Source organism: Ovis canadensis, chromosome 9 (assembly GCF_042477335.2).
Source record: "Ovis canadensis isolate MfBH-ARS-UI-01 breed Bighorn chromosome 9, ARS-UI_OviCan_v2, whole genome shotgun sequence".
In the NCBI taxonomy this organism is placed as follows: domain Eukaryota; kingdom Metazoa; phylum Chordata; class Mammalia; order Artiodactyla; family Bovidae; genus Ovis; species Ovis canadensis.
In genome coordinates, this window is record NC_091253.1 from 68,680,877 (window position 1) to 68,708,707 (window position 27,831).

At 40.5% G+C, this 27,831-nt stretch overlaps 1 protein-coding gene across 1 annotated transcript in view; it reads right to left on the reverse strand.

Moving 5' to 3' along the window:
• The window catches only part of COLEC10 (collectin subfamily member 10), a 531,893-nt gene that overhangs the window by 416,981 nt on the left and 87,081 nt on the right, over positions 1-27,831 (reverse strand). The window contains exon 2 of the mRNA XM_069601094.1: positions 26,956-27,155. The gene's annotated coding sequence lies outside the window, so the exon portion shown is untranslated. The remainder of the gene's footprint in view (positions 1-26,955; positions 27,156-27,831) is intronic.

Consider the following 27,831-nt stretch of genomic DNA (forward strand, 5'->3'; position numbering starts at 1 on the left):
AGTATTTTATTCTTTTCATTGCAATGGTGAATGGAATTGTTTCCTTAATTTCTCTTTCTATTTTCTCATTATTAGTGTATAGGAATGCAAGGGATTTCTGTGTGTTGATTTTATATCCTGAAACTTTACTATATTCATTGATTAGCTCCAGTAATTTTCTTGTGGCGTCTTTAGGGTTTTCTATGTAGAGGATCATGTCATCTGCAAACAGTGAGAGTTTTACTTCTTCTTTTCCAATTTGGATTCCTTTTATTTCTTTTTCTGCTATGATTGCTGTGGCCAAAACTTCCAAAACTATGTTGAATAGTAGTGGTAAAAGTGGGTACCCTTGTCTTTTTCCTGACTTTGGGGGAAATGCTTTCAATTTTTTACCATTTAGGATAACACTCTCCGACACACATCACAGCAGGATCCTCTATGACCCACCTTCCAGAATATTGGAAATAAAAGCAAAAATAAACAAATGGGACTTAATTAAACTTAAAAGCTTCTGCACAACAAAGGAAACTATAAGCAAGGTGAAAAGACAGCCTTCAGAATGGGAGAAAATAATAGCAAATGAAGCAACTGACAAACAACTAATCTCAAAAATATACAAGCAACTCCTGCAGCTCAATTCCAGAAAAATAAACAACCCAATCAAAAAATGGGCCAAAGAGCTAAATAGACATTTCTCCAGAGAAGACATACAGATGGCTAACAAACACATTAAAAGATGCTCAACATCATTCATTATCAGAGAAATGCAAATCAAAACCACAATGAGGTACCATTTCATGCCAGTCAGAACGGCTGTGATCCAAAAGTCTACAGGCAATAAATTCTGGAGAGGGTGTGGAGAAAAGGGAACCCTCTTACACTGTTGGTGAGAATGCAAACTAGTACAGCCACTATGGAAAACAGTGTGGAGATTCCTTAAAAAACTGGAATAGAACTGCCTTATGACCCAGCAATTCCACTGCTGGGCATACACACTGAGGAAACCAGAACTGAAAGAGACACGTGTACCCCAATGTTCATCACAGCACTGTTTATAATAGCCAGGACATGGAAGCAACCTAGATGTCCACCAGCAGATGAGTGGATAAGAAAGCTGTGGTACATATACACAATGGAGTATTACTCAGCCATTAACAAGAACACATTTGAATCAGTTCTAATGAGGTGGATGAAACTGGAGCCTATTATACAGAGTGAAGTAAGCCAGAAAGAAAAACACCAATACAGTATACTAACGCATATATTTTCTCTTTCTGGCTTACTTCACTCTGTATAATAGGCTCCAGTTTCATCCACCTCATTAGAACGGATTCAAATGTATTCTGTTTAATGGCTGAGTAATACTCCATTGAGTATATGTACCACAGCTTAAACACCAATACAGTATACTAACACATATAAGGGCTTCCCTGGTGGCTCAGAGGCTAAAGTGTCTGTCTGCAATGCGGGAGACCTGGGTCGGATTCCTAGGCTGGGAAGATCCCCTAGAGAAGGAAATGGCAACCCACTCCAGCACTCTTGCTTGGAAAATCCCATGGACAGAGGAGCCTGATAGGCTACAGTCTGTGGGGTTGCAAAGAGTCGGACACGACTGAGCGACTTCACTCACTTCACTCAACACATATATATGGAATTTAGAAAGATGGTAATGATAACCCTGTATGTGAGACAGAAAAAGAGACACAGATGTATAGAACAGTCTTTTGGACTCTGTGGGAGAGGGAGAGGGTGGGATGATTTGGGAGAATGGCACTGAAACGTGTATAATATCATATATGAAATGAATCGCTATTCCAGGTTTGATGCATGATACTGGATGCTTGGGGCTGGTGCACTGAGATGACCCAGAGGGATGGTACGGGGAGGGAGAAGGGAAGGGGGTTCAGGATGGGGAACATGTGTATACCTGTGGCGGATTCATGTTGATGTATGGCAAAACCAATACAATATTGTAAAGTAATTAACCTCCAATTAAAATAAATAAATTTATATATTTTTAAAAAGCCAATATATGAACTTCAATTTGAGAAAGAAGCAATGTAATAGCATAAACAAATAAATATTGCATTTTAAATTTAAAAAAAGAAAAGAAAATAGTCTTTGGAGTCACACAACTCAAATTTCAAGTAAGAGTTCTGCTACATATCAGCTATTGAGCCTGCATCAAGTTCCCCAAACTTTAGAAACTCTTTTCTTTTCTGTAATATAAAATAGAGTGTTGAGAGCATTAAATGAGATAATTTGAGTACAATGTTTACTATATTGCCAGAGGAATAGAAAGATCATTAAAATAGAAGCTATTAATTACTATCATTACTATTGTTGTTGCTATAATTGGAACTATTAGTAATGGAATTATAATAATTAATACTAATAATTATTATTAATTAATATCACTGCTTTAATTAATCATTAAGAGTGTGTGGGACCTGAAGAACTGAATTAGCTCATAATAATTTTTGTAAGGTTTTTTAAAATTGAAAACAATAGTTTTTGTGATTCTTTTAAGAGATCTTATTAATAAGACCCCAAAAGCCTGGTATTATCAACATAATATCTATTAGAGTTTATTAGATTTCCTAATATAAGAACTGTTACACAAATTTCAAGCCTAGGCTTCAGGATAAGAAACAGTAATTGTATGAAATTAAGCATATATCTTTGCCAACATCCTGCCTCAAGCTATTTATCTTCTTTCCATCACTGTTTCCTCTTCAAAACTAAGAAATACAGATCAAAACATAACCCCACGTGCTCAGCATACTCTCTTCAACTGATGTTGGCCACAGATCAAGGGATGTTCTGCATGATCCTTTAACATGGGAATAATTTATTCTGAAACTACTGGACCCCCCCCAAAAGCACCTTTTTCACTCTACAGATAAAAACTGCATGGATACTTGTTTATTAAAAAGCACTTTATCCGAGGCTCCACAAATTGCCTGATTCCCCGAGGTTTCCAAGCCTTCTTGATGTCCTCATCTAGTGTCATGCAGGTTTTGACAAAGGTGAAATTGGTTGATTTCAACTTTGGATAGTTCATCCCTCTCCATGTTTCACTGCTATTTTGAACTATTCACAACCTTTACTTAGACATGTATCAGTCTGCTGACAGCAAATACCAAAGATTTGTTTCTTAACCATATCATATATCTTTTCCATATCATGTATATCTTGTAAGTTTTCAAGAAGTCTCTGCTCATCTTAGTCATCCAGGGTCCCAAGTTGATGGAACAGGCACCTTCTTGAAGACTGCCAATTGCTGTGTTGAAGGAAAAAGAGTTCTGTAGTATCTTGCATCAACAATTAAATACTTGACCCCAAAGTGGCACGCAGAACTTCCTGTAATTCTTTGGCCAGAATGATCACATGGCCCCATCTGATTGTAGCACAGCTTGGAAGTACTTAGCCAGATGAGAGTGAACCAGAAATACCTGGGGAAGCCCTGAAAACTAACACACCAAATTTCCATTTGATTCCAAACAGCAATATCTTTCTTTTGTTTGAAAAAACTGTGACCTTGAGAAGGCTGTTTACTTATTTTCTGCAGAAAACTTTTGTTGGTAATTCACAGAATATAATCATTACGTGAAGAGAGTCCAAATCAGATAAGTGGAAAGCATATTGATTAAAAAGCTCAGGTGTAAGTAAATTTCAGTCTGGAAGAGTTTCTAATGGCAAATCACCACTGAAATCACACACTTGGAGACTTATACACCCACCCTTGCAATCAAGATGAAAATGAAGATAACCTGGAGTAACAGGGTTATCCAAGAGTCCTACAAAGCAGCAGACATAGTTTTCAAGAAACTGCCCGCATGATGTATCTTCATTGGCAAAAACTAGATTTGGCCATTCACTAATAATTGAGAGTTCCAATTATTGGTCTTGGAACATACATGCTCATGGGAATAACAATCTAAACCAGCACTAAGAGGAGCTGCTAGCCAGAAATGTAGCTATTTAAACTTAAATTGAATACATTAGGAATAAATTATATTAAATTAAAAATTCAGTTCCTCAGTCACACTAGCTACATTTCAAGTGCTCACTAAGCACATGTAATTAGTGGCCATTGTATAGGAATGGCACAGATAATGTGCATTCCCATCACTGAAAAAGTTTTATTAAACGACTCTTTGAAACCATATGGACTACACGTAGCCCGCCAGGTTGCACTGTCCATGGAATTCTCCAGGCAAGAATACTGGAGTGGGTTAACCATTCCCTTCTCCTAGGGGACCTTCGCAAACCAGGGATCGAACTTGGGTCTCCCACATTGCAGGCAGATACTTAACCATCAGAGCCGCCAGGGAAGCCCTTTATTAGACAGGTCTGATCTAAATATTTCACTTTTGCGTCTGGAAAGAGATAAATGTTACCCATTTCCTAAATGACTTCTAAGATCTTAAGGAAGGAAATGGAAAGTCCTGACTACAATCAACTAACAGTCCATCTCTAGGGCTGGAACATATATAGCTGGAGTTCTTTGATGACACTGATTTGATATGCTTCACACCCTAGTAGCAAAGAGTACTTACATTAACACACAAAAAGAGCAATTCAAGGACTTCCCTGGTGGTCTGGTGGTTAAGACTTCACCTTCCAGTACAGGTCATGTGGGTTCAGTCCCTGGTCGGGGAGCTAAGATCCCACAAGCCTCATGGACAAAAAACCAAAATATAGCACAGAAGCAATATTGCAACAAATTCAATAAAGAGTTTACAAATGGTCTACATCAAAAAAAATCTATTTGCAAAAAAATTTCAAATGCAAGGTTATTCAAGCTAGCAAAGGAAAGCAGAACATCAGAAATAGTGTACAACTTACTTCATCTCTACTAACCCTGTATTTTATAACTCCAAGGTAAAATTTAGTCTAAAGGGAAATTCCTGTAAGGTTAGCTATATTTTTAGTATACAAATATTATACAAAGTCCAGGAATCATAAGATAGGATAATTTATTTTGATACTCTGTAACTCAAATGTTCAGAGAAGGCAATGGCAACCCACTCCAGTACTCTTGCCTGGAAAATCCCATGGGCGGAGGAGCCTGGTAGGCTGCAGTCCATGGGGTGCTAGGAGTCACACAGGACTGAGCGACTTCACTTTCATGCATTGGAGAAGGAAATGGCAACCCACTCCAGTATTCTTTCCTGGAGAATCCCAGGGACAGGGGAGCCTGGTGGGCTGCCATCTATGGGGTCTCACAGAGTCGGACACAACTAAAGCAACGCAGCAGCAGCAGCAGCAGCAGCAACTCAAATGTTTCCATAAAATTAAGAACATCTGGGACTTCCTTCAAGGTACACGGGTTAAGACTTCGTGCTTCCACTGCAAGGGGCATTGGTTCAATACCTGGTGAGAGAACTAAGATCCCTGGTAGGTGAACTAAGATCCCTGGTCAGAGAACCAAGATCCTGCATGCCACATGGCATGGCCAAAAAGTAAAATAAATAAAATTAAAAATTACTCGAATTTTAGAAAAGAACACCTTATGCCACTCAATAAAAAGGAGGTGAAAGGAAAGAGGCAGATCAGCTTGAGTTGTGAAGACAAAGAGGAGAAGATGGAAGAAGCCCCCACTCTGCTCTTTCTCAGGTATGATACCCATGTGATATGTGTATCTTTCCTCAAGATTGGTATGGTTGGTGACCAAAATGATGACCACAAGCCCTGAAAACATGGATCATGAAAACAATGACCCAGAAGCTGGTCAGGCTTCAATTCCTGCTGTTTTGTTCTGGGAACATAATACCCCCAAATTGCCAAACATCCAATATGTATATTGGTGTACCTCAACTCTTCACTGTCAAACCCCACTATGATGCTCTCTGCTTCTGTTTATTTAGGCTCCTCTTCCTGCTTATGCACAGGCTCTTACTTCAGAAAAAAAAACAAAACAAAAAACATTAGAGATCCAATAACAGGACTGAGATCTAATTATAGACAGCTTAAGTCCTTTATCTGATACGAGCAAAGCCTGAGCAACAGTAAAAATCAAAACATTTCTCTGGACAAGTTTTATTGAACCAGTTCATGATGATTTTAGGCCAGAATATATTTATTCTCTGAAACCTCCACATACTCAATAAGATGATTTATGTTTTATGCAATTTGGAGAAAAATTAGAAGAATTTTAATCTATAAACTGATACATGGTTTATCTTTTTGCAGCCAGCTCCTCAAATTATAATCACAAGAGAAACTTTAAGAAATATTCATTAAGCATGAAGTATGCATGTTCAGGTAAAATGTATACTTTTCACTCAAATGAAAATGAAAAATTTTGCCATTGACTATGAGGTTGTGGTTGTCAGGAATTGTTGGTATGAATACTTGTATTGTTCAGGCATCCGCAGTGACTGATATTGACTCTTCTTCTAAAAGACTGAAACCCCAACACAATGGCTAGGAGTCCATCTTTAGAGTCAAGACTGGGATTAAAATAATAGCCATTCACTTTGTTACTGTGACTTTGGAAGAGCTTCCTTATCCCTCCAGGTCTGTTTTCTTGATCATAAGATGCAGAAAGTAATATCTCAGGGTGGTTTTAAGGATTAGAAGTAATGGATGCAAAGTCTCTGGCATATGGCAGGTGGTCAGGGGATGTTAACTGCTGCTCTTATTCATATTCATTTCCACTCCTGTTGTCCATAAGCAAGACAATGACATAATGGTGGAAATATACCCATGGAAGATGCAGTGACATCATCAGCCTTGGAAAGTGTAAGCACTTGTGCTCAATCATTAGGAGCATGCTTCAAGCATTGAAGAAATAAATGGCTGCCTATATGATGACTTAGTGATAATCAGACCAACATCACATGAAATACTATCTTCAACCCCCATCAACACAGTATAGGAAGGTCTCCGTCATTGAGAGAGAGACTGTCATGTACAGACTTTCAGGGCTTGCTGTGGTGGTGGTGGTGCTGACGGTTCTTGTCTTGGATTTGAAATCTGGAAACCAAGGTTTGAATTCTAGCTCTGCCTTTCTTAAGTTGTGTGCCCTTAGCTGCTAAGTCAATTAGTCTCACTGAATCTGTTTCTTTAGCTATAAAAATGGGGCTGTTTTAAGCAATATGGTACTTGGATTTTTGAAAGCACTTTACACATTGTAAATGCTTGTTATAATGCATATTTTTAAAAAGTCACTGGAAAGATGCCACTACCATGCATCTGTGTTATAAGGAGGGGCAACAACTATCTTTGGATTTCACTGCTTCATCCCAGTAGCTGGCTCTCACTTCATTTATTCCCTCACTCACAAATATGGATGCCTACTATGTGCCAGATGTAGTTCCATAGACTAGACCCACAGCAGATGGAGTCTCTCTTCCTGAAACCTACATTCTAAATCAGGAAAAACTAGATTTGTAAACATATGGTCTAACTTCCAGTAAAGTGCAATGAGGAGAAATAAAGTAGCCTAGGGAGTAGGGTGATCAGAGTTCTCTCTACAGAAATAACATTTAAAAGCAGAGATTTGAATGAAGTGAGAGAATGAACCATGTGACTGCTTCAGGAAGAACCTTCCTGTGCACTGAGGCAGGAGTATAACTGGAATCTTGGAGAAACATCAAAGAAACTGGTGCATCTGACACCTAGTGAGCAAGGCATGGTAGAAGATGACACCCAGATCATGTAATATGTGTAGGCTGTAACAGGAAGTTGGGGTGAGGTGGAAAGTACAAAGAACATGGGAGCTAAGGAGGGTGGGGACAGAGGCTCCAGAGAGAGGGGACATATTTATACTTAACGGCTGATTCACATTGTTGATGGCAGAAATCAACACACCACTGTAAAGCAATTATTCTCCAATTAAAAGTCAAAACAAAACGGAAAAATCTGTATTAAATAAAACTTTGATATCTATTTTTTGAAAAAGAACATAGGAACTGAGGGAATAGAAGCTTTGGTGAGGAAAGGGAAGGGAGATGGAGGGCATTTCAAGGTGGGCAGAGTGGGAGAAGGGAGACCTGGACACAGGGCCACAGTAGCTGGTGCTGGATCCCCAGAGCCCTGAAAGTATGGAGTGCACCAGGGTGGGTGCAGACAAAGGCTCCCATTCCCAAGACTAGCCAGTGCCTTTGCTGGGGAGTATGATCACTACTGAGAACCAGTTCAACTTTTCCAGAACAATGCTTGGCATACACAAAGTCAAATAATTTAATATTCACATTTAAAGTGACATTTGTCAGAAGCATGCTCAGTTACTGAGGTCAATGTAGAAGAGGCCACAAGAACTCATGATAAGAGAAAAGCAAGAAAGACTGTGTACAATAGAAATGCTAACAATGTAGTAAAATAAATGCTTTTAAGACAAGGTGGCTGTGCCTTTTCTAATTGTTATATTTCCAATTTCTCTAGACTACACAGTAGGACTATCCTATCACTTATAGGCACACAAAGGTTTGTTAAGTGAATCAAAAGATAAGGAAAGAAGAAAGGAAAGTGGAAAAGAAGAGAAGGGAGAATAAAGGAAAGAATAGGCTGCTGTAACAAATTACCCAAATGTGGAGTCTGAAAACAACAGAAAGTTATTTTCCAACAGTTCTAGAGGCTGGAAGTCCAAAATTAAGCAGCTAGGAGAATCCACACCTCTCTCCTAGCTTCTAGCAGCTGTTGACAGCCCTAGTTGTTCCTTGGCTTGTGTCTGCATAATTTCTATCTCTGAGTCTGTCTTCATGTGGAAGCCATATTTTTATTTCTCTCTGCCATCCCTTCTTTTTATAAGGATACATATCATTGGATTTGGGGCCATCCTAATCTCAAGATCCTTAGATTAATCACATCTTCAAGGAACCTTTTTCAAAATAAGTTCACAATCACAAGTTCCAGGTATACATGGCGGGGTGTGGGGAACAATACAACCCACTTGCAGGTGGTGATGGATATTTTTAACATGAGCAAAACTACTAATAGGTCAGATTATCTTATCATGAGCAGTATCAAGGTTATTTCTAAATTGAAAACAGTATGAAAATTTTGTCCTACACAGATACATTTTCAAAGGGAAGGATAATATGTTTTAAAGTATTTTGATATTCTTGAATAAGACTGCTCCAAAAATAGCTAACTAGATTTAGAGGGTGCAATTCCTATTTTAAAAGAAACTGAAGATATTAATTGCTATCTGTACTTTGAAGTGTTCTGCTTTTTGACTGGCCCACTTTAAAACTATTTAAGAATGATTATATTCTAATTTTCATATAAAAAGAACTTGTATGAGCAACAAATGCATGAGAACGAGGTTTTGCAGTAAAATGTTTAATAGTCAATAAATATTAACCCTCACAAGTATGTATTTTCATTCTGAAACAAGTTACATTCACAGTCAGAAAGCACGTGATGGATAACATACATCAACATGATTCTCAGACTGGTAAATGCAACCCCACCCCAAAAAATGAATATCCCACATCCATTCATTAGGTGGTCTCTTCTGCAACTGTGTGATATTCTTTGTATGAATATATATTGTTACATCAAAATAAAGACTGTATATATGTGTGTGGGTGTGTCTATTTTCCTTTCTGACCTATTATTAAGAGTGTGTAAAAAGAAAATATGGCTAGCATAGATTTCTTAAAACAGAATATCTGCCAGGAATTTGGAGAGGAGAGAGCCTGCGTTAGAAAGTTGTGTTCTTCCCTGCTGCTGCTTCTAAGTCGCTTCAGTCGTGTCCGACTCTGTGCAACCCCATAGATGATAGCCCACCAGGCTCCCCCGTTCCTGGGATTCTCAAGGCAAGAACACTGGAGTGGGTTGCCGTTTCCTTCTCCATGTTCTTCCCTAGGACATTGTCATATTATTCAGTTTCATCTGGGGAAAAGATTATGACCATTTGGCCATAGTTCCCTGATATTTTTGCCTTGATTCCTCTGCTTAAAGTCTACCTTGATTATGACACTGGTTTCTCTCTATATATATATAGAGAGAGAGCACTTTCTGATGGTGGTCTTTTTTTTGATTGCCATTTGCCATGAGGGATGTGAAAAAGATGCCACAAACTTGCTATTTTCCTGTTTAGAATGTAATGCCTTATAGGAGCAAAGAAAGGACCTTTTTCCCAGATGAGACTGAATAATATGACAATGTCCTGGCAATCAAAAAAAGACCCCCATCAGAAAGTGCTCTCTCTATATATTTAGAGAGAGAAACCAGTGTCATAATCAAGGTAGACTTTAAGCAGAGGAATCAAGGCAAAAATATCAGGGAACTGTGGCCAAATGGCCATAATTTATTGAGAATTAAGAACTGGAAGGGAATATAAAGCGTTTGAGAGTGATTCAGACCTAGGAACAGAAATGAGGCTATATCTTATGTGACAGGTCTATTTGATTGGCAGTGGTTCCTAGAGAATTGAGTGACACAGATTCTGAGACAAAGCCCACACCAAAGATCCTTTGGTGATCCTCTGTTGATCAAAAGCCATAAAGCATAAACCTACTCCCTCTAACTCCTTTCCCCAGCAGAGCATTACATTCTTCCTTGCCAAAGATGTGATGCACCACACATATGGACCTAAAGAGGACAGGTAGTGAATGGAGGTAACAAAGGGAGATATACTAACCTAATACCATTACTAAGCCCTAAAAATTATTTTAATTTAAAATGCTTCCTACTGTAAGATGCTCTTCATATTTAAAGGCACTGTCCTCCTGGGCACAGAGAGAAGGAATCACCCTGACAGACTGTTCAGTGACTCACCCTATCCTGATGAACACCTAGCTACTCTCTAACTTGGAGACATAGTTATTTGCTCTAACACATTTGAGTTTTTCTCTCCAAATCTAATATACTGAAACAAATGATTCCTCCTTGAAATACAAAAGAAGCAGTGTCAAATAGAGGCCTGATGTTAAAGAGGAGAGGATTTAAGAAAGGGTACTAACCCAAAAAGGTTTCCCAGGTGATGCTAGTGGTAATGAACCTGCCTACCAATGCAGGAGACACGGGTTTTATCCCTGGGTCAGAAAGATCCCTTAGATGAGGGCATGGCAACCCACTCCAGTATTCTTGCCTGGAGAATCCCATGGACAGAGGAGCCTGGTGGACGAAAGTCCATGGGGTTGCACAGAGTCAGACACAACTGAAGTGACTTAGCCTGCACACTAATCAAAAGAGGAGATCTAATAACCAAAGACATTAACACACAGTTCACAAAGGAAGAAAAAGAAAAGGCTAACAAAATACGATAGTTTCAGTCCAAGAAATGTAAATAAAAATCACGATGAATTTTCTTTGCTTGGTCTATTTTTTTTTTTTTTTTGCTGATGTTGAAAAATACTGAGAGTAGCAAGTGCACAAGTGTGAAGACATGCCACTCTGATGGACTGCTGTTGTTGGGAGTTTCTTTGGTACATATTTCCTGAAAAGCAATTTGGCAGTAGGTGTGGCATCAATCCAGGGGCAGTTAGGAGAACAGCAGTCACTTGTCCTGAGGCTTATGACACAGCTGGGAGTCTGGGAGCATGTAGATCACGAAGGCCCTTTTCAGGAAGTCTGGAGGTGGAAGATCATAAACAAGTCATGCCTGATATACCAGGCTCCCAGCCACACTGCAATACGTGGTTCTCCGAAGTATGCCTGAAGACTCTGAGAGCCTCGCTGAGGAGTTCGGAAGTCACAGGCAGAACTCAACTACTGGGTATCCCTAGTGGCTTAGTAGTAAAGAACCCGCCTCCCACTGCAGGAGACACAGGTTCAATCCTTGGTCTAGGAAGTTCCCACGAGGTGTGGAGCAATGAAGCTCCTGTGCTGCAACTATTGAGTCCAAGCTTTAGAGCCTGGAAACTGCAACTACTGAGCCTAGGTGCTCTAGAGTCCGTGCTCTGCAACAGGAGAAGCAACCCCAATGAGAAGACCATGCACAGCAACTTAGAGAACAGCCCCCGCTCTCCATGACTGGAGAAAAGCCCTCAGCAACAAAGACCCAGCACAGCCAAAAATAAATAAATAAAAATTAAAAACCCTACTACAAAAAAAAAAAAACAACCCTATACTACTGAGTCAGTAGTATTGTGTCAGTCTTCAGCTGACCCAGAGAACCATGGCTCTTCCTTAATTTGTGAATTCTAAACAAATCCCTAACTCAAGAGAATCTGGGATACATACTTGCTGGGCTTTAAGTTCCTGTGTTTCATAGTTAAACTTAGAAGTGTAGGGATGGGGATTATCTATCACCTATTTTGAGATATTAATATTTGGAATCTTTCTATTATTGAATCAGTGATTCCTCCTCTAGCAATTTAAATTGAAAATTAATGGATGCAAGTCTATAATATATATTGAGTATGTTCATCACAGCATTGTTTATATATAACGGAGAAACAATAGTAACTATATAACTATCCATCAAGAAAGGATTATTTACATCCACATAGCAGAGGAACCAGAGATCAAATTGCCAATATCCGTTGGATCATCGAAAAATCAAGAGAATACCAGAAAAGCATCTACTTCTGCTTTATTGACTATGCCAAAGCCTTTGACTGTGTGGATCACAACAAACTGTGAAAAATTCTGAAAGAGATGGAACTACCAGACCATTTGATCTGCATTATGAAAAATCTGTATGCAGGTCAAGAAGCAACAGTTAGAACCGGACATGAAACAACAAACTGGTTCCAAATAGGGAAAGGAGTACATCAAGGCTGTATATTGTCACCCTGCTTATTTAACTTCTATGCAGAGTACATCATGAGAAACGCTGGACTGGATGAAGCACAAGCTGGAATCAAGATTGCCAGGAGAAATATCAGTAACTTCAGATATGCAGATGACACCACCCTTATGGCAGAAAGTGAAGAGGAACTAAAGAGCCTCTTGATGGAAGTGAAAGAGGAGAGTCAGAAGTTGGCTTAAAGCTCAACATTCAGGAAACTAAGATCATGGCATCCGGTCCCATCACTTCAAAGCAAATCGATAGGGAAATAGTGAGAGACTTTTTATTTTTAGGAGCTCCAAAATCACTGCAGATGGGAGACATTACTTTGCCGACAAAGGTCCGTCTAGTCAAAGCTATGGTTTTTCCAGTAGTCCTGTATGGATGTTAAAGTTGGACTAGAAAGAAAGCTGAGCACTGAAGAATTGATGCTTTTGAACTGTGGTGCTGGAGAACACTCTTGAGAGTCCCTTGGACTGCAAGGAGATCCAACCAATCCACCCTAAAGGAAATCAGTCCTGGGTATTCATTGGAAGGACTGATGCTGAAGCTGAAAGTCCAATACTTTGGCCACCTGATGCAAATAACTGACTCATTTGAAAAGACCCTGATGCTGGGAAAGACTGAAGGCAGGAGGAGAAGGAGATGACAGATGATGAGACGGTTGGATGGCATCACCGACTCTATGGACAGGAGTTTGAGTAAGCTCCAGGAGTTGGTGATGGGCAAGGAAGCCTGGCGTGCTGCAGTCCATGGGGTCACAAAGAGTCAGACCCGTCTGAGCGACTGAACTGAACTGAGCAGAGTCCTGACATGAGAGGGATATTACTAGCGCTCCCTAATTTCTTTTTATTGGCACATCATTCCTTTACAATGTTGTGCTAGTTTCTGCTATACAACAATGTGAAATCAGCTGTATGTATACATATAGTCCCTCCCTTTGGACCTCCCTCCTTCCCAACCCCACCCATCTAGGTCATTACAGAGTACTGAATTAAACTCCCTGTGCTATGCAGCAGGTTTATCTTCCCCAGACATGCAAAAGAGGTTACATGTCCCAGTCTTCTTGAAGCCAGGTGGCACCAGGTAGCTAGTTCTGATTAGAGGACCAAGAACAGTGTTCTAAACTGAAGCCATGAAAAGCAGTCTCTTCCCTTGCTGCACTGAATCCACAGTCAACTGTGTGAGCAAGTAATCCTTTATTTTATTAAGCCACTGAGTTGTAGAGGTGAATTTGTTACTGTGCAGAAGCCTTGATCATGCTGATTAATACAATTTATTGCTCATAAAAGATCAATCTTTCTGTTCATCAAAATGGGAAAATATTGTTTCAAGCAAATTGCTTTCTAAGTGTTAAAGCTTTCAATAAACATCTTGACTGAAGTAATGAATGGATAAAAGCAGGTTACAAATAGTGTTTGGAATATGATTCCACTTACCTAAAATCGTATGATTGTACATACAGTGAAGGCATGAAATCTGCAGAGAAAGATACCTGTAAATACTCTCACCAGAATGTTAACTGTGGTTATCTAGAATGTGGGACTTGCAACGATGTTTGCTTTTCTCTAAATACTCTTCTATATATACTCATTGATTTTTATAAATACCTATATATTATCTCAATTAATACTAATGCCTAAAACATAGTATGAGTTATCATTAATATTATCATTACTTACAACCAGGAAAGATATTTTCAATAGATTTCAAAAATACTTAAACACATACTTTATTAAACATTCAGTGAATTATTTAGCACAGAATTGAGTGACAGATCTAGGTATGTTTCCAGGCTCTGCTCTATCAGCAGCATGATCTTGACAAATTTACCTCTTGAAGATTTAACTATGATTATTTAGATAGGCTGTGGACTTTGGATACCTGGATTTGAATCCATGTTTTTTCCCTCAGCAGTAGTATGAGTTCAAGCAAATTATTTAAACACTTTGGGCCTCAGTTTTATCATTGGTAAAATGGAGCTATTAAAATTTTACTTACCTTTTTGAGGAGACTAACTGAGCTGCCTTGTGTCATGAAAACATAGTATAGAAGTAAAGAACCTTAACTCTGGATCTAGAATGTCACAGTTGCAATCTAGTTTTGCTTCTGGCTGTAGGTGTGACTTCAGGAAATTCTTTTTCTCTATATACACCTTAATTTCCCCACCTGCAAAATGGGGATGAATAATCATATTTACATATTTAAAAGATTATTTCAAAAACTGAATGAGTTAATGTTCATTGAGTTCTTAGACCAATGCCTGGCACATTTAAGTATTTGTAAGCAAAAACAATAAATACCACATGTGATGTGTCTGGAAAAAATACTGGGCACATAGTAAGTGCTCTATAAATTTCACTTATGCATAAACTCAGTCTGATGTATAGTAAGTACACTAGAGAAGGTATATGCTTCTGTTAAGGGAAATGAAAATGCTTCAGAGAACATTTTTATTCTTTGAAGATGTTATTTAGAAAGTGAATGTTGCAGACAAACCCTTCCATTTCCTCTAAAATATCCCACCTACAAAGGGCACCCAAGGTGGCTAGATCCCTCTTCGGCCATTCTTACATTCTTAGACCAAAATGTCATGATAGGGGTGGAGAAAGGTTATCTTCATATCAGAGTAACGGTTTTTATTTATTTAATTTCTAACATCTGAATAACGGTGTTAAATTCCATACCATATCAGCAATACATAAATATTTAAGTAAATACACTTTTCTGTTTTATCATTTAGCACGATTGATTGCTCTCAGACTACATCTTTCTCATATCTGAGTCCTTAACTTTTATTTATTTATTTGTTTTTTCATTAAAAAATTTTTTTAATTGGAGGATACTTGCTTTACAATATTGTGCTGGTTTCTGCCATACATCAACATGAATCAGCCATAGGTATATGTGTATCCTAGATTCTGCAACTATACTCCAATAAATGTTAATTTTTTAAAATATTTTTAAACTTAGCATTTAGAAAAATTGTATAGATGGTCTTATTTGCAAAAGAGAAACAGACACAGACGTAGAGAACTAATGTATAGAGACAGAGGCAGGAAATGGGGGAGGAGGGAGGATGGGATGAATTGGGAGATTGGGATCTGCATATATACACTACTGATACTATGTGTAAAGTAGATAACTGATAAGAACCTACTGTGTAGCTCAGGGAACCTTACTCAGTGCTCTGTAGTGACCTAAATGGGGAAGAAATCTAAAAAAGAGAGGATATATGTTTATGTATATGTATAGCTGATTCACTTTGCTATAGAGCAGAAACTAATACAACACCATAAGGCAACTATACTCCAGAGCAATGGTTTTTAAACTGGGATCCATGGACCCACCAGGGCTCCAAAAGGTAGCTCAGGAACCCTTAAGACACTGGCAGGATGCTGAGTAGGAAGAGCATCAAAACCTTGTCTCATTCACACTATAGCATCTACAACTAAGCAGGTCTGCATCTTGACATTCCACATGTCATAGAAGTGCAGCATTGTGATCTGCTGAAAACTTAATATAATACTATTACCTACTTAAATAACTAAATGTGAGTGATTTTTCTCAGCTAGTCTATGATAACAGAGCCGAAACTTTATTAGTCACACATCTCAGGAGAGTGGTCAGGCCCTATTTCCTAGCTCTGTAGGTCTGTATTCCCCAATCCTTTAGGTTGCAGGAAAAAAAGGCCTTTTACTATCCCTTCCTCCATTCCCCTCATTGCCCCCACACCCACCCTAACCAAGAGCCAGGAGCGGGAAATTATACCCTAATGATACCTTCTGAGGAGGGGTTTGATGTCCAAAGCTCTAGTTAATGTTGAAACTACTCTGAATCACCTAAAGAGGAAAATCATGGAGATGTTACGTAGTGAAGATTGGCAAGGGAAACTCCCAAGCTCCTGAGAGATAGTAAATCTCCTGGATTTGAATAAAATGATGGTAGATGCTGGGGAAGATTGAGGGCAGGAGGAGAAGAGAGTGACAGAGGATGAGATTGTTGGATGGCATCACCAATTCAATGGACATGAGTTTGAGCAAACTCCAGGAGATAATGAGGGACAGGGAAACCTGGTGTGCTGCACTCCATGGGGTTGCAAAGATTCAGGCACGACTTTGCAACTAAACGACAACAAAGATGCCTTTCTCAAAGCACAGTCTCTTTGAGGTAAGCCATTCCTCATCAGGGGCTGGCAGTGTGGTTGCTCATTAGGGCTTGGGGTTAAGAACATGGCCTTGGTAACCTTGGCAAAAATGCTCTGTGACTGAGATGGAAAAAACGGAAGTGGGAGGGGCATAAACCTTTCTCCTCTGATGGACCGTGGAGTCAGGGCAAGCAGCCAAGGCGTCAGTGGCCACCAGGGAAGCATAAACACAATTACATTAGAACTGTTGTCAAATATAAGAGGGACGGAGAAAGAAGAGGAAAGGGTGGCCCTTCCATCAATATTGGCAAGAAGAGGCCGGGAGTCAGGTTTGACTTAGCTTAAATTAAAATGTAAATATGGTATCATCTGTATCCTAAAGCATCATGTAGTAATTAAAAGCAATATTTTCATAAGACTTTGGGAAAAATGGTTTTAATGCTTAAAAAAAGAAAAGCTCTATTGTTGGACCTCATCACTCCCTCTGGCCACACTACTCTTTACCTACATCAAACAAGGATTCTACTGAAGCAATTCTTAGTTCTTAGGAGTTCCACACCTGTGGGCAACACATCCAATTTTGCACAAGTCTAATAGCAAGGTCTGCAATGCCCACGGCAGGCCTCTATAGTGAAGAAGCGGGTAGAAATCCAGACAAATGGAGAAATCAGAGCAGCAGCATCTACACGATAGTGACTACCACATCATATCGACAGCCCAATCATACGGAAAAGACTCAATGCGTTGGAAAAGACTGTGATCCTAGGAAAGATGGAGGGCAGGAAGAGAAGTGGGTGACAGAGGATGAGACGATTGGATGGCACCATCGACTCAATAGACATGAGTTTGAGCAAACTCCAGGAGCTAATGAAGGGTAAGGAAGGCTGGCATGCTGCAGTCCATGGGGTCGCAAAGAGTCTGACACAACTGATTGACTGAACAACAACAACAAAGCTTTCCTTGCACCCTCAGTCTTTTCAAACTGGTGAAAATACACTGGATCACAGCTGGAAGGTAAGGCAAACCTTGGGTGTTCCTCTCTGACTATTTCCACCCAAGGGAAGAACTACCACGAAACTGCTGCTTCTCTGGCTGATACTGAGGCCCTGTAGGGATTAAAATAGTCTAAGGAAAGTAAACAGCTGATGGCACAAGTCTCGAGATTAAACTCTCATGATCACTTTTGTCTGAGAGTTCAGAAAGAAATGTGGAACAAAGTCATTTAAACAGAGCCAGAAGCAACTCTCATTTCAGTACAAGCAAGTCCTGCTGCCTTTCTTGTGTGTGCAATTTATCATAAAAGCATGGCTTCTATTCCAGGGCATAGCAGAAGCTGGAAGTCAATTTTATCCCCCTCTTTTGAAAAGAGCATCATGGGTGATGATGGGAATTAAAACAAAAGAAAAAAAATCACATCTTATCCCAGGAAAATAACATTCAGCAGCACAAAGGAATCAAGTTCCACTATTTTTGGTCTAGAATTAATGAGGGCTTGGGGACAGCCTGAAAAGCTTTCTCTTCAGAAAACTCAATGCTATATTCAGTGAATCTCTGAATGACAAAAGCAAGGTGGGCATCCCTTCTCTAGCAGGATGGGCCTTAAGTGAGGCTATCTTTTAAAATTACTCCTTCGTTTTTAATGAATCATCTATCCTGTGATCTAGCTCCTGGGGCAGAGGTGGTCAGGGGTTAGAGGTAAGAAGATGAGTTATTTGGAGGAAAATATGTCAAGTTAGACACTCATCTCACACATATATCAAAATGAAATCCGAGTTAAAGAGTGTCATATAAGAAGACCCAGAGAAAATAGCTTAGGTAGCAGATAATCGTAGAGAAAAGCTCTGTTATGCTTATGTTAGAAGCATAACAGCAGAGAGCACAAAGGAACATTTTAGGAGAATTTGTTACATAAGAATTTAAATGTCCGTCATGAAATATTATAAATAAAATCACAACTACTGAGCCTGCGCCCTAGAGCCCAAGCTCCACAACAAGAGAAGCCACTGCAGTGAGCAGCCCTCGCACCACAACAAAGAACAGCTCCTGCTTGCCGCAACTAGAGAAAGTCCGCGCACAGCAAAGAAGAACCAGCACAGCCAAGGAAAAAAAAAAAAAAACTAAATATATAAAATAATTTTTAAAAATTCTCTGTGCTGTAAGCCAGATCACCACTTTATTAATACAGCATGACTCTTGGAACTCAGAGACAACAAAAGGCTATCTTCATCTTAACACATCCCTGACATTCTAGTTTCTTCTGTGAACACACCGATTTTGATTCCATGGTTTTTAACAAAAATGAAGAACTTCTAGGCAAAGTGTAATACATGGATACTTGTTTCACAATTGGCTTCCTATATAAGCTTCTTTTAAAATTAATTTTTATTAGAGTACAGTTCCTTTACAATACTGTGCTAGTTTCTGCTATATAGCAAAGTAAGTCAGCTAAATATTTACATACATCCCTCTTTTATGGATTTCCTTCTTGTTTGGCTCACCACAGAGCACTGAGTACAGGGCCCTGGGCTATACAGTAGGTTCTCATTAGTTATCTTGTATTGTTTATCTTTTTAAACTTTCCCCAGATCTCAGAGTCATGTAACCCACACAACCTCCCATGTGCTGTACTTAGTCGCTCAGTCATGTCCAGCCCTTTGTGATCCCTTGGACTATAGCCCGCCAGGCTTCTCTGTCCATGGGGATTCTCCAGGCAAGAATACTGAAGTGGGTCGCCATGCCCTCCTCCAGGGCATCTTCACAACCCAGGGATCAAACCCAGGTCTCCCACATTGTGGGCAAACTGTTCAAAGTCTGAGCCACCAGAGAAGTCCATGAATACTGGAGTGGATAGCCTATCCTTTCTCCAGGGGATCTTCCCAATCCCAGGAATCAAACCGGGGTCTCCTACACTGCAGGCAGATTCTTTATCAGCTGAGCTACTAGGGAAGCCCACAACCTGCCGTATTTAGAGCACAAATACTGATGCTTGCTTTCAGATTTTCTACTGCTCAGCTAAAAAGGCTTTTCACACTTAAATCCTTTAAGCATTTCCTATTCAATTACGGATGGGCTACAGATCCACCTTAAAAATCTCATTTTTTTCCTATCTGCAAAAGGTGAATCACAAAGAACTTCACATGATTGGGCTTGAAATGAAGAACATGTTAAATAGTTTCTTTAAAAAATAAATAAAGAATTAGAGATGCGCTAATTAAAGACAGACATATTTCAGTGCATTTTTAAAGCATACAATAATATTAGGCAATAATCAAAATACCATCAAATGCCTTCAAATAATCTAGAACAATCGTCTGAACATACTTGGAGGATAGCCAAGGTGAAATAAAATATATTATATATTCACTTCATGATCTGTCTGGACTCAATTCAATGATACTACTTATGATTTCAATCAGAGGAAAACAAATAATTCCAGAATAAGATTAAGGGCAATGGTGGGGAGTGGAAGGATAGAGGGGGTGAAATATAATTAGGGAGAAAACTTAGACCTCAGACCTTCAGGAGACCGGATGACCTTCTGAAAACTCTCTTCCAATATTTGAGCTTCAAATGAAACCTGCATCTGATAAACACAACTGTGGCTGGGTGCCAATTTAAGATCAAATGTCTACCAAGCAAGTGGCTGAAGTATTTTTTAAGACCTCATAAAATCACTTAAAAAGAAAACCGAACTTCACATCTTACTACCCTGGTCTTCCAATACTGAAGTCTTCAAGCGTCTCTAAAATCTAAGCCACTGGAGTATTTTCTTTGCCCAATCTCATTCCTGATCATGTAATGTAACCTATAATGAAATTTGCAATTGTTTGTTGTAGCTTATTATCAACTCCAAATCAGGTTCAGTGATTCAGTGAATCTCCTCCCTGGAGAAGCAAAAATTTCCACTTGAGAACCCATCCAGAAATCATCATCTTGTCTTAGCTCTAAGATCAAACTGAAAGTAGCTTTTCCATTTCCCCAGGCTCCATAGAAATTGCCTCAAGTGCTGACCACAGTGTTGTTTTTATCATGTTTGAAATTTTCCATCACTGTATCTAGTCTCACCATGAGAAAGTAGCTAGGCTTTAAAGTAACTTTCTCCCACATATAAAAATGAGTTGACATATTCAAGCATCAAAGTTGTGCTTAGTTTGAAGCAACATGCAGCTGGCTCTTAAGAGTAATTCCCTCCTTAAAATCACATTAGTTCTCACTTTTAGTTTATAGAATCTGTATTTGGGATTCCAGGTAAGCATCCCCGTTAATTAGACACAAGCCAATATTAACAGCAGCAGCTACCACTGTGCAAATGAGATGCTACACAATGTCTGGTCTTAAAAGTCAAGAACCTATGAGTTAACTAGAGGATCTAATCTAGCTTCTAATTAACCACATTAAAATAAATTAAATGCTCTTTCCTCTTCATGTTGCAAAACATAAAAATGTCATGCTCTGTAATTTGAGAATGACTGTTCTCATTTGATTCAGGAGATGGTGTGGTGTCTTTTAATTCCTTTATCAATATTATCCTAGACCAACAGATGGAGGATCAGGCAATTAAGGAGAAATGAGCATGTGCTGTGTTTATCATGCTTTTTTATTTTTTCCCCCTGAAGTTTGCTTACTGAAAGCAGTTTTGCCATATCCACCAGACAGGGGTGTTGATAGCCAAGAAATGACAGAGGGAAAATTAAAGGGCTCAAGGAAATCCAAGATATATTGTAGACTCAGGGACAGAAGACAGATATTCCTCTCCTTTCTCAATCTATTCCTTTATTGCAAGATTTTTATTCAGACAGACAGGTATCCAATAACCCTTGACTTTTTTCTTATATCCAGATATTGTGACCTAGATTTTGCCAAGATAGTAGATCAGTCAGCAAGCATTATTGAGCACCTAATACATGTTCAGCACGTTGCTAGGCTCTGTAGACAGGTGGGTGACAACTCAGTGGCCCTGCCTACTAAGGGAACCAGAAAACTAGTAAGGAAGACAAATGGTAAGGAAACGATTTCACTGTTGTTGCTCAGTCACTCAGTCATGTCCGACTCTTTGCAACCCCATGAAGTGCAGCACGCCAGGCTTCCCTGTCCTTCGCTATCTCCTGAGTTTGCTCAAACTCATGTCCATTGAGTCAATGATGCCATCCAGCCGTCTCATCCTCTGTCTCCCCCTTCTCCTCTTGCCTTCACTCTTTCCCAACATTACGGTCTTTTCCAATGAGTCGGCTCTTCACATCAGGTGGCCAAGAGCTTCAGCTTCAGCATCAGTCCTTCCAATGAGTATTCAGGGTTGATTTCCATTAAGATTGACTGGTTTGATCTCCTTGCAGTCCAAGGGACCCTCAAGAGTATTCTTCAGCATCATAGTTCAAAAGCATGCTCAGCCTTCTTTATTGTCCAATTTCCACATCTATACATGACGACTGGAAAAACCATAGCTTTGACTATACAGACCTTTGTCAGCAAAGTGATGTCTCTGCTTAACAATCTGTCTAGGTTGGTCAGAACTTTTATAAATATAAAGGAGTTGAATTTTGGACCACGGCTCTAGGGATTAAGACAAGTTACATGCTGTATCACATTGGGTCCCAGCAAGAAACAGAAGCCCATTTAGGTAAGCAGATGGGTGGCTTTAATAAGGAACTATCTGTAAAGGTATGGGCAGGATTCGGAGCCCTAAAAGGAAGCATGCAGCACTACAGGGTTGTGATGCAGAAGAGTGGAGTCCCCTGAGGAAATAACAGAAAACAGTAGAATCTTAGGTCTCTAGCAGAGAGCAGCTCTTACCCCCAGGTCCTCCTCCCTGATGTCACCCCATCCCACATACGCTCTGAAAGGAGTAAGAGAACCATGCTTAGGGGATCCCAGAAGAACTTTCTGGACGAGTCGGGGCTTCCCTGGTGGCTCAGATGGTAAAAAGAATTCGTCTGCAGTGTGGAGACCCGGATTCAATCCCTGGTTCAAGAAGATTGCCCTGGAGAAGGGAATGACTACCCACTCCAGTATTCTTGCCTGAAGAATTCTATGGTCAGAGGAACCTGGTGGGCTACAGTCCCATGGAGTTGCAAGGAGTCAGATATAACTGAGCGACTAACACTTTTCACTGACAGAAACGACTCGCCTCCGTGGAGGAATACAATCCGCCCTTAGCAAACCAACAGTGAGGGCAGGGGAACAAACATCCTGACTTCACTCTCCTCCATCCTGATTCCTGTTGGCAAATAAAGGGCCCAGATGAGGCAAAAAGTTTAAGGGGGCCATCACCAAGGCCCTGGGGACCTTGCTCCTTTTACCCTAAATCTGGCCCTGGGTGGACCCAATGAAAGCCAGAGAGTAAGTCAGCCTGTGGATGCGGCCATGCAGACTGTAGAGTGAGGCTGAGAGAGGACAGAGAAAATCAACAGAAGAGCATGTAGAATACACGTTTAGAGCACACTTGTTTATTTCTCTAAATCAGATTATATCTGCTCTAAGTCTCAATCTACCTGGTAGTAGTGTTAGCCACTCAGTTATGTCTGACTCTTTGTGACCCCATGGACCATAACCCACCAGGCTCCTCTGTCCATGGGATTCTCCAGGCAAGAGTGCTGGAGTGGGTTGCCATTCCCTTTTTCAGAGGACCTTCCCGACCCAGGGATCAAATCTGGGTCTCCTGCATCACAGGAAGAGTCTTTATAATCTGAGCTATAGGAAAGCTCTCAATCTACCTGGTTGGAGAGAAATTCAACTTCAGCAAAAATTTTGGCCGCCTTCCCCTCCTGGTATGACAGAAGAATCTTAGGAATCCGTGGTCAGTAGAGGGGGAGAGGGTCCAGGTCTTGGTAGCTCTTGCCTCTATAACTGTGCCAGAACTACTCAGTATTTGCCCACTATAGGCATTTGCAGTCCATGGGGGTTGCAAAGAGTCAGACACAACTTAGCAACTGAACAAAAACAAGCAAATGTGATTAACAGATACTATTATACATAAAATAGATAAGCAACAAGGATTTATTGTATAGCACAGTATATATTATATACTATAATATATATACAATATATTATAGTAACCTACAATGGAATATAATCAGCAAAAAAAAAAAGTGAATCACTGTGCTGTACACCTGAAACAAACACAATATTGTAAATCAACTATCCTTCAATCAGTTTCTCATTCAATCAATCAGTATCTCCTAATTCTTCCAGTTCAAGAGAATTCAGAAATTTAGCAACCTCTGTCTGGGGCTGCTGCTGCTCCTGCTAAGTAGCTTCAGTCGTGTCTGACTCTGTGCGACCCCATAGATGGCAGCCCACCAGGCTCCTCCGTCCCTGGGGAGAAAGGAGTCCCTAACGTGCCCTGTTATATGTGTTCTTCTCAATCATTCACTCTGTCACTAAATAACAGCTGTTGTCAGGAGACAGGGGTGAAGAAGGTTGCCAGGTGGGGGGTGGCGAGGTGCAACCTGAACAAACTACGGGAGAACTGGCTGCTGGCAGCCTAGAGAAAAGGTGCGGAGAAGTCAGAGTACTTGACCTTGGCAGGTGTCCTCGCTCATTTTGCAGGAGATCTTCCAAGTTTTCTTGGTAGCTGCCTTTTCAACTCTGCTAATGATGATAAACTGTTGCCTCAGGACCCACAGCCAACCCTCTACACTGCCTATGGGTTTATCACTCTCATCAACCAACTACAGATCCTAATTAGAAAACATAAATATCTGGTCGAGTATAAAAACTCACAGGTGTTGTATTGATCCTGAGTGACACTGACATCTAATTGACCAGATTTCTGGTGGCACTTCTCTTGGGAACTATGTAACAAAGCTAGTAATGGTTAAAAAAAAAAATGGAGAAAATAATTGCCACTTTGACCATGTGCATGGTGGCCCAAATTTAGAGCTGATTTAGAGAGAGCTTCAAACCTAGAGGCGGACGTCCCTGGTGGCTCAGTGATAAAGAATCCACATGCAATGTAGGAGATGCAGATTTAATCCCTGTGTCAGGAAGATCTGGAGGAGGGCACGGCAACCCACTTCCCCACTTCAGTATTTTGCCTGGAGAGTCCCCATGGACAGAGGAGCCTGGCAGGCTATAGTCCATGAGGTCACAAAGAATTGGACATGATTCAAGCAACTGAGCATGCACACACTTGAATCTAGACGAGGGATTGCCTGGCTGGGTTGCAATCCCAGGATACAGCTAGTGCACAGGAGGTGTGCTGACACACGGGAGTGACAGGGAAGAAATTCCCCAACCTCTTCTCCCTTCACATGTTCATTCCCTTCCTCTTGTCTCCCACTGGCCGAGCCCAATGAGAAGAAGCTGGAAAGGGTGGAGGGGAAATACAGCCCCCAAAGACCAGCCTTAGAGGGTACAGAACAGAGATCAGAACAAGAGGCAGGCGGATGGGCAGAAGAAAGATTATTCCAGCTATTTTTGTCTCCTCTATCCAGGCTCTAGAGATACACTGAGCTCATCCAAACCTGACTGGGATCAGAAGTACAACTAAGAGAACAGAAAATGGTCTTTTCCCCCAGGCAAAGTCTATAAAAGTCATGTTTTTTTTTCAATAATTTTCAAGGATAACATACTGACACGGCTATAGGACTATAAGATAAAGACATTATAAGAAAAATATGACATTGACCATGAGACTCATAAAAAAAAATCAAAGGCACCTTTTATTATGGTTTTATTCCCTTAACTATTAATGGTATAGGTACTGGATATTGGGTTGGTGGAGAATATTAGCATGACAGAAAGAAAGCATTTCTAAAAAATTGACCTTCCATAAGCACTTCTGTCACAGTATATCAGATGCGGTGAGGCACCATTCAGATTCCTTGTCAGGAATCAAGGTCTGAGTGCCCAGTGCTGGGAATGGTGTTGGCAGACAGGTCTCAACTGCCAGTGTTCTCCAGGGGTGCCTTAGCTTGAAGGGAGACACTCACCCAAGGTCAGGCAACTTTTCCCTGTCCCAGAACAACTCACATCCAATGACTGATTAACACAGGCCTATAAATGGGCTTCCCTGGTGGCTCAGATGGTAATGAATCTGGCCGAAATGCAATAGCCCTGGGTTTGATCCCTGGGTTGGGAAGATCCCCTGGAGAAGGGAATGGCAACCCATTCCAGCATTCTAGCCTGGAGAATCCCATGGACAGAGGAGCCTGGCGGGCTACAGTCCATAGCGTCGCAAAGATTCAGACACGACTGATTGACTAACACTTTACTTTTGGGCTTCCCAGATGGTGGCGCTAGTGGTAAAGAATCCACCTGCCAATGCAGGAGACACAGGAGATGCAGGTTGGATCCCTGGGTCTGGAAGACTCTCTGGAGGAGGAAATGGCAACCTATTCCAGTATTCTTGCCTGGAGAACCCCATGGACAGAGGAGCACGACAGGCTACAGTCCATTAGGTCGCAGAGCTGGACACAACTGAACGACTTAGCATTCATGCATAAAGGGAGAGCTCTCCCACCCCAAGTAAGGACAGTTTTGAAGGTCTAGGCCATCTTCAGAACAGAACCCCCTTAGGAATGGCTCAGGCTTCCAGTGAGACTACATCTCAACTTGGCGTTTCTCTCTGTATAATCCTGTTTCTTTCTCTTTCCTTTCATAGGTTGACCCCAAGAGCACTAAGAAAAGCCCTAAATGCTGATCTTCATCTCAGAGTCTGCTTTCCTAAAACCCAACCTGCATCACAGAGAGCCTCTAACAAATAACACTTGTATTTCTCCACATTGCTGAGCCTGCCTGCTATTGCAAACCAGCTAAACAAAGGGATTATTTTGCTGCCGATTTTTCATTAAACTTTCTGCACGTTACTTTCCCTTTTCCAAGCTTCTAGTTTTGCTCTTGAAACGTACTTGAGAAAATTAATAGGCCTGGATCCTTTTTTTAAAAAAAGTCAAAGTACAGTAAGTCTTGTACCAGGAAAACCAGAGTAGAGGGCAGCAGGGAGAACTGTTAAAAAGGAATGAATGACCTAAGAAAAACAAGCACCAGAGCTATATCTACACACACACACACACACACACACACACACACACACACTGTTTTAACTCTGAAAAAAGAAAGAGATGAAAGAGAATGTAATAAATTCAACAGATTTACAGGTCCAGTGAAAATCACACTTAACATGGACAGTGGATACCTGGTCCCATGGATACCATGGACTTCTTGCACTGGAAATCTGCTTCTGTTAGGAATCAGAAACTTTTTCCTCTGGGGCAGTACCACCATAGGACACCAAACGGGCGAAAATTCCTTCCACACTTTCTGAGTCCTATCCTCAGAGCCTGTCAAGGCCAGGGAAATCAAGAGCCTTCTTTAGTTGGATGCAAATGGTCAGCCCTGAAAAATGACAATAAATTCAAGTCATTTTCTGTGAGAATAAAATAGTAATAGCTAACTTTCAAGTGTTATGCATGTGCAAGACTTTATGCTAAATGCTTTAATAATATTTCATTTAAGGAGAAAAGGGAAGATGCTGAGAACTGTATATCATGTATGAGGGTATGTCAGTTAGCAAATGATTGTGGCTATCAGAAAAAAAGAAAGAAATCAAAGAGGAGCCACAGTGACTTCGCAATGTGTTGAGTTGGCTGGGCTGAACATTTCCCAACATTCCTTTTCCTGAATGTTTCAGGTTAGGCTCGACCACAAGGTAGATTCTCATGAGAGACCTGGAGGACAGTCCTTCTGTAGGGCTAACAATGTAGCCCAAGCACACTGTTACAGAGCATTTTGCTGACCTGAGACAGTGGTTGGGTCTGCAACTTCTCCATCTTTCCCCAAATCCTCCAACTCTGCTAGAGTGATAGGTTCTACATACGGGCTAAGGCTTATATGATTTGAACTTCCCATAAGAACCAAAGCAGGGAGTATCCAAGTTTTCTTATCAGCCTGCCCAGCTGTGGGGCAGAGGGGAAAGGGTGTGGTGGGGATTGGATGCTCTCAGCTAAAACAAAAATGGAGTCAATCTCTTTATTAGAAGCATCTTAGACAAATGGACCAGGGATGGGGGTTT